Source organism: Ictalurus punctatus, chromosome 14 (genome assembly GCF_001660625.3).
Source record: "Ictalurus punctatus breed USDA103 chromosome 14, Coco_2.0, whole genome shotgun sequence".
In the NCBI taxonomy this organism is placed as follows: domain Eukaryota; kingdom Metazoa; phylum Chordata; class Actinopteri; order Siluriformes; family Ictaluridae; genus Ictalurus; species Ictalurus punctatus.
Window position 1 is genome coordinate 15,583,243 of NC_030429.2, and position 9,149 is coordinate 15,592,391.

The following is a 9,149-nucleotide window of genomic DNA, read 5'->3' on the forward strand; positions in this document are numbered from 1 at the left end:
AGTGTAGCCATCATCTATAGACATCTGGTTTAAAGGCATCAAGGTGGACTAATCAACAAAGTAACTGACGGTCTATTATAAGATTAATACTTTCTGTAAGATGGTGACTGAAGTAGTCTGATATGCCCCTCATTCAATTTGGAGGTAAATGTAGTTACAAGGATCTATGAATATAGATTTGCTCCCTGAAACTTGCATTTTATAACCTAAGTATTATAAGGTCCTATCTCCCAATCATTCTTAACTCAGATATAATACTTCAATTCAATTCAGTTCAATTCAATTTTATTTGTATAGCGCTTTTTACAATAGACATTGTCTCGAAGCAGCTTTACAGAAATATCAACACTGTATACAGATATTAAAAGTGCGAATTTATCCCACTGCTGAGGCCATAAGTAAATGTGGAATTTCAGCATCTGAGTCTTCATTTACACCATCATTTATTTTAACAGTAGACAAAATACATCATATCAAAATTGTTTGACATCGTATCTAAAAATGTTTGACTGCCTCATTATCCTATAACAACTGATATATCTGCTGTAATAGTTTTAGCCTATTGAGGTTATTTCCTAAATCCTAACCTGCAGTTTCTCAGAATCAGATATAAAAATGAAAGCAACTAATAATAATAATAATAATCTATTTAACCCTCTGAACCTGTGTTAGTGCTAACAAGTGAGTGTGTAGACTGTTGCCATAAACTAGGAAGCACACACTTGTATAAAATGTCTTTGTATGCTGTAGCATTACAGTTTCCCTTCATTGGAATTAAAGGGCCCAGACATGTTCCAGCATGACCATGCTCCACTTAGGTCCATGAAGACATGGTTTGCCAAGGTTGGAAGGTTGAAGTGTCTGCACAGAGACCTGACTTCAGCCCCACATAACACCTTTGCACTATGCACTAGGCCTTCTAGTCCAACATCAGTCCCTGACCTCCCCAATGCTATTGCAGCTAAATGAACACAAATCCCCACAGCCACATTCCAACATCCAATCCAATGGAAAGCCTTCCCAGAAGAGTGGAGGTTATTATAACAGCAAAAGAAGTCTGGAATTGGATGATCAAAAAGCACACATGGGTGTGGTGGCCAGGTGTCCATAATCTTTTGGCCGTATGGTGTATCTGAAGTAAGTTTAGGTTCCTGAAAGTGTATGCAAAACTTTGTCTGGTACTGTGTGTAATCTGAGGATCAGCCCATTGTCTTCATTATGTTCTGCCAGCACATGATCTCTCGTCATCAACCATGACAAGCTGCCAGCTTGATAATTTACAGTACAGTCTCAAGTCACCAATAAATGCACTCACAGTGACATGGCAATGAAACAGGCAATCTGTAGAACCAAACTCAATTATTTATATCTCTTCCAGTCTTTTCATGGGATGTACAACATAAAATGTTTTTAATACGTAAAATATCTTTATCAGATGGTCCTACATGCAATAAATGTAAAAGTGTCATTTAACCAAATTCTGAATATAAGAAACAGTATTTATAAGATTTATATACTGTTGTCTGGGCTTTAGTTTATACAGAAGAATAAACATTTCAGCACATCCTGGTTTCACAATCATGAAGTCCTGTGATCCCCTGTTTAGCTTCAAATGGACTATATTCAGAGATCAGCAACCAGTTAAACCCTAAAGAATTATGTTAGCATATCATTTGATTCAACCTTTGATCAAACTCTGATATACATTCACATTGTACCACATTGTACATGGTTATCATAAGAATTAATCAGATTAATATTGGCCATATCTTCAAATGTATTGCCTGGGATAACTTGTAGGGCTGATATGTGCATGATTTACATCATTTATGTGTCAAGAAATTTTATCATGACCGTTCTGTCTGCCTCAAATAGTAACATTATATCATTTTCAGTTAAGCACATGCATATTTAGCATAATAGCATTGGACAAGACCTTCATGTAAAGGGTCCATAAAGCTGTTAACAGTGACTGAAAATATATATATGTGGGAGGCAGGATTTCATTATAGCATTGAACATTTAAATAAGCAACCACTGTCTCCTAAAATATGGTAAGGAACTTGTGACATGCTAAAATTATTATTTAAATATTATTCAATTATTATTGAAGAAATAAGCCTTTACTATGGGGTTTTGGGGACATGCTCACTCAGGAGAATATTCTTTTTTAAAAATGTCACCAAAATATCTGTTTGCCATTTAGATATACACAATAAGGACTCTGATTCCAAATACATAACAACTGGATAAAATTTTAATTATTGACCATAATTTGCCACCAATTTATACTATAGCTGCAGTCTCTCTGAAAGTATTGTAACAACAAGGCCAATTTTTTTCTTTTTCGCTATACTTTAAAGATATAATTCAGTTAAATGAATTAAATGTAAATGTAATGTAGATATTTGGGGTTGAGATCAAAAGTTGAATATGAGATGATAGATCAGAATCTCAACTTTAATTTCCTCATATTTACAGTACATCTAGATGTGCTAACTTAAAACATTAGCACCTTTTGTTTGAAACCACCCATTTTTTCAAGTTATCAAAAATATTGGAACACGTGACTGATAGGTGTTTCTTGCTTCCCAGGTGTGTCCTGTTAAATTTATAGTTTAAATAATTAATAGCTCTGAACTTCTCCTTTTGGTTTGAGCACTAGGTTTTCACCTGTGAAGACTGCATTTGTTGTTTAAAAGGATTAAACAACATGAAGATCAGAGAGCTTTCTATGGGAGAAAAGCAACCCATTTTAAGCTGAGAAAAGAGGGGGAAACTATCAAAACCATTTCCTCAAACAATTATCCATCATCAAGAATGGTAGAGATAGTATAATGGCTTAGGCTTACATGGCTGCTTCTGGAACAGTCTCACTAATCTTTATTGATGATGTAACTCATGATGGTAATAGCAGTATGACTTCAGAAGTCTACAGAAACTATGTGTCTTCCAATTTACAGATAAATGCATCCAGTCTAATTGGGAGGAACTTCATCATGCAGCAAGACAATGACCCCAAAAGCACTGACAACACAACAAAGGACTTTATCATGAGGGAAAAGTGGAAGGTTTTAGACTGGCCAAGTCAATCACCAGACCTTAACATAGTTCAGCATGCATTTCACCTCCTGAAGAGGAGACTAAAGAAAGAATCCCCCAAAACAAACAACAACTGAAAGAAGCTGCAATACAAGCCTGGAAAAGAATCACCAAAGAAAAATGCAACAGACTGGTGATGTCAGTGTCACCAGCATGATGCAGTTATTGCAAGCAAGGGATATGCAACCAAATATTTAGTGTTATTTACTTTAATTTACTTCAAGACTATCTGTTTTTATACTTTTGCTTACCTAAAAATCGGGTGGTGTACCACCAAAGATGCCATGTTTTAAGTTGTTTAACATGTATATTTGTAAATATAAAGAAATAAAAGCTAAAATTCTGATCTATTTTCTCATATTCATCTTCTGATCTTAAACCTAAATGTCTTCAATGTATAGCAAAAACAACAGAATTGTCTTTGCTGTTCCAATACTTTCTGAGGAGACTGTAGGTATCTTCAGTCTTCTTCACACTTCAATCAAAGTTTCACTCAGCATATGATGTATTTTAAAAAGTTTTATTGTTTACCTTAGTACATCTTTAATCAACATCTTGTCACAACTCCAGCGGTTGTTGATGTTACTCTACTACTCTTGTTTTGCAGAGTGAGTAGCACGACCAAGACAATGCTGGACTACAGCAGCAGCAGCTTCCTTAGTGTCCTAGCATCCTAGCATTAGAGAAAATTTACTGTTCTGTACCTCAGCAAATTTCTCCAAATTCTAACTGCATTTAAAATTTATTTAAACAATGCAGCACCACGTGTTAATGAAATGTAATCACTGTCTAAACTCAGCAAACATTGTTGCAAGGTTTTTATTTTTTATTTTTCTGAAAATGAGATATGTGCACTGATAAGTTAACACTCTTCCCTCTCTGTTCCCTTGTTAACACTTTTTCCTCTTTGTTCCTTTGTTGACTCTTCCACCACTGCACGAAACCAGTTTCACCCAGGTATGGACGGATAAAGCCCCTTCCCATTTGTGCATTCCTTTGTCTCCCCGAATACAATTTGCGCGCATTTACACATCTTCACGAATACCATTTGCTCGCATTCCTATGACATCCTGAATACCATATATGGAATTGTTCCACTCTCTTACACTGATTTGCTTCCTGTTTTATGCAAATATGCCCTTCTGCCTAGCCAATCAGTAGTTACCCCATTGTCTCTGTAGTGTGTCAAGCACGATACATATACTCTTTTTTTCCTTTGAATAAAGAGAGATCTAAATTTAAATTTTGTGTGTCTGTGTGTCATTTGGCAGCTCTCTGAAGAGCTTGGTGCAGGAACTGTGTGGTGGGGCAAGGGCGCCTTCATTTCTCATGTACTTTTGCTTTCTATTTTCTTAATAATCGTAAACTGAAGATCACATTCCTTACAGCCACCAAAAAGATTGCAGAGTCATCGTGAGAGGCACATAAATGCCTAAAGACATTAGATGTCTCTCACAGAGGCAAGCATCAACACCCTGCAGTATTACAACCCCCAAAACACAGACAGACTTGCGTGTCATTTCAAACTAATTACTCAATCATGCACATCTGTTCCATAGAGGCCTGTGATTGGACACTGATTCTATAATGTTTTGGTACAATGCCTACTCTGTTGATCATAATACAGTATACTATGTCATATAGATATGAAATATGTTACGTATCATTTAGTTTTGTAATGTAACGGGGCACACAGTGGAATGCACTACAGATGAAAGCATTGGTTTGCAGAGTGGGTTGTAAACTCTGATACAGCATTTGACTAATTAAAAGCAAATCCATGAAAACAGTGAAGAAATGAAGATTTTGCTTTTCTTTTAGATGTTTTCTGTGAACATGTCACATGAGCACTGCACTTCAAATAGTTCCACTGTAACAACTGTATTGACTATCGCTCAGTGCTACACAAATTCCTCCATATAGGCTACATCTCAGCTCTGTGTGTATGTGTGCATTGTCTCTTTCTCTCTTTCAGTCAGAGAAAATAGAGAGTGCGTGATGACAGATTACAAATTTAAAAATCAAGAATTGGTAGTACGGTATGAAACAAAGAAGCAGGAGTATGAATAAAACTTGAATGTAAATATATGGGTCAGTGAGCAGGAAGATTGACATGGCAGTGGCTGAACAAACAAAAGAGCACTGTGCGTATTTCCTTATTTGTGCACCAGTCATGTACACTCATGTGAAAAAATAGGTACACCCCATGGACATTGTTGGCTTTTTTTGACATGTTTAGACAAGCAAATATTTGATCATCTTTGAAACAGTGTTTATTAATGAAGTTGATATACTTGAGCAAAACCACAAGGGAAATTAGATTTTTCAATCATTTATTCAACAGAAATATCAATAGATGTGATATTCTTCTGTGGAAAAAGTAAGTACACACTTGGCCTCAGAAGCTAGTATTGCCTCCTTTAGCAGAAATAACGTCTAGTAGTTTTACATAATTGCCCACAAGGCTTGCTGGAATTTTCTGACCACTCTTCCATGCAATATTCTTTCAGTTGCAAGAAGTTTGAGGGTTTTTTTTTTTGTTGCATGTACTGCCCATTTCAAATCCCCCTGCAACATTTCAACGGGATTCAAATCCTGACAGAGGACTTTTGGACAGATGGCCTCATATTATCTTCAAGCACTCTTTGATATGATGCAGAATTCATAGTTGAATCACTGAATGCAGGCTGTCCAGTCCCTGAGGCAGCGAAGCAATCCCAAACCATTACATTTCCACCACCATGCTTCACAGTTGGTATGAGGTACTTCTCCTGAAAAGCATGTCTGCTGTTACTGGGGCCAAAAAGCTCTATCTTTGATTCGTTTGTCCAGAGCACATTATTCCAGAAAGTCTGGTCTTTGCCTATATGCACACTGGCAAACTGTAGTCTTGCAAAGGCTTTTTCCTGGCACAGCACCCATGCAGGTCAAATTTGTGCAATCTCCTTCTGATTGTAGAAGCGTGCACTTTGACACCAACAATTGCAAGACTTACTAGCAGATTCTGTGATTAAATGCTGGGGTTCTTGGAGATTCATTTTTGCATCAGATGGCCTGCTCTTGGGCTGAATTTGCTGGGACGTCCAGTCCTGGACAAATTTGGAGTGGTGTGAAATCTGTGCCATTTGTAGATGATTTTTCTTACAGTGGAATGATGTATGTCAAATAATTTGGAGATCTTTTTAAATCCCTTTCCAGACTCATAGACATCCACAAGTGTTTTTTCTGAAAGCCTTAGAGAACTCTTTAAATCTTGGCATCATGACACCCCACACCTCAATAGCAAAGGAAACACCAGACACTAGATATGAGAGGGGTTTAAATAAGACAGGTTCCACTTGCACTCCCTAAACATCACTGGCACCCAATCTTGAACACCTGGTTCTAATTTTTTGGATTATATGGATTTGTATGTGACTGATCAGTTTTTTGTTCATTTAAATTGTGAAAATTACTACAAAAATGTCAATTTTATGTGTCACATCATAAAGTGTATCACCTTTATTAATAGGCACTATTTCAAAGGGGATCAAATGTTTGCTTTTCCAAATATGTTAAAAAAGCCAACAATGTTTTTCACAACAATGTAATTGCCAGGCAGAATATTTAGGTATTGAACTGCTTTCTTTTATGAGACTTTCACTGATTTCTGTCATAACCAAGAGAATAAAGAACAGGACACAAAAAAAATAATAATAATAATAATTTTTTAAAATTAAACACCAAAAGGTTTAGGGACCCACAAAGGGAAACTTTCACTGATTTCTGTCACAACCAAGAGAATAAAGAACAGGACACAAAAAATTTTTTTTTTTTTTTTTTTAACTAAACACCAAAAGGTTTAGGGACCCACAAAGGGAAACGGTGCCATTCTTGTTTTTCACAATGCTCAAATTGGATTAGAGGCTTGACAATACCAGCACATAGAGAACAGTGTGTGTATGAGAGAGACACTAATGCCCTGCTTTGCACTTCGGGCTGGTGAATCAATGAGCTTAATGGCTACTTTACAGTCCAGCAGTCTCAGTGACTGTATCAGACTCGAACAGAAGTCATCCTATTGGGGGATCTAAATCAGCAGCTGCTCCGGCTGAGGAGCGCAATTAATGAAGCCGCATCATCAGCACTTAGCTCCCCTCGCAGATTTTAACACAGGCGTCATAAAGGGAGCTGTAGGTGACTGCAGCAGGAATTAACTGCATATTAACACTGACTGCTTTCTTCTAGTATGTGTACATTGCTGCACTCTGACTCCAAACTGTTTCCATGTGGCACTGTTTTATCAGTGTGAACTTTGTTTGTTTTCCCCCTCATTATTCTTAATCAGCATCTTGTTTGTTAAGACTTAAATGCACTTATGTAACTGTTCTGGTTCCAACCAGCACCCTTGAGGATTCTTTGTTTCGTCTCTATGGCAAAAAGTGTTTCATGTAAATCCCTAGAAGTGCTTACCTTTCAGAAAATGTTTCGAGTAGAATCCATTTACAAACCTAGAACCATTAACCATCCACAGAACCTGAAAGGTGCCCTTCTCCTAAAGTACATTATAAACTATGTTATATACAATATATGGCTAATAATATGTGGACACCTGCCCATCACACCCATATGTGGTCCTTCCCCAAACTGTTGCCACAAAGTTGGAAGATCACAATTGTATAGGATGTCTTTGTATTCTGTACTGTAGCATTAAGATTAACTTTCACTTCAACTAAGATGCCCAAAATTGCACAATGTGAGATCCATGAAGACATAGTTTACCAAGGTTGGTGAGGAAGAGCTTGAGTGGGCTGCACAGAGCGCTAATCAGAACCCCACTGAATACCTTTGGGATGAATTGCAATGGCAGCTGAGCACCAGACCTCCTCGCTCGACATCAGTGCCTGACCTCCAAGATCTAGTGGAAGGCCTTCCCAGATGAGTGGAGGCTGTTATGGCAGAAAAGAGAGAACGACTCAACATTAAAGCCCATGAGTTTGGAATGGGATGTTCAATACTTAGGTGGCCATACACTTTGCCATATAATGCATTACAAATTAAGTTTCTATTAATAGCATGTGTTGTTGTTATTATACTGAATCCATTTTGGGTTCAATGAACTGTAGTCCGTCCAGGGTGTATTCTTGCCTCACACTCAGTTTTCCCAGTATAGGCTCTGAATCCACTGTGATCCTAACCAAGATAAAGTGGTAATGGAAGATGAGTGAATAAATGAATGAATGAACGAATGAATTAATTAACAAATTAATTACTCCATTTTGTTAACACATAGAACCATGCAGAACCATAACAGAATCTTGTGACATGATCCTAAACCCGATGAAAATCCCAGCAATGGCGCCACCTGGAGCACACACACACACTGCATGTTTAAACATACCACTATTCATCCTCTTGGTCACATTTTCATTTTCTTTTTTTTCCACAAATAAACATCCATTATAATGCTATTGTTCCCAAACCAAGTAAAAATGGTTTTCTTTTTAATCACATTCAGCTCTGTTCTTTCACCAGGGAGGAGCAAGTGGCTATAAATCAGTCTGGCTTATATAGCCATGGACAGTTACGTGTGCATCTCAGAGCTCAGATTTACCGCACTCCAGTGTGTGAGTATAATAATGCATCTGGGTGCTGAGGCAGCACTGCTCCTAACGATCTCATTCAACTTAAAAAGTCATTACAGGTTATACAACAGCAGATGCAGAGGAATAATAACTGTTCGCTACTGGGAATGCGGGCTGGTGTTAGGTGCAGGAGCTGGGGCTTTAGGCCTGCTAAATTCCAGAGAGAGAAATGCATGCAATAATCAGTAGCAATAAGATGTTTTCACTGTCGTTTGTGACAGTGGATTTAGTTGCTATAGTCAACTCTTATGCAGGTTAATGACACATGTATATTTAGTGATACATGAGGAGATTATTATAATAATAAGTCAATACTAAATTGTAAAGCTATAGAAATTCAGCGTACCAGTTGGCTGTATATCATTTTCATGTTCTTGGACAAAGTGTAAAAGAAATCAGCAGTATGAAACAGATGCACTCGGT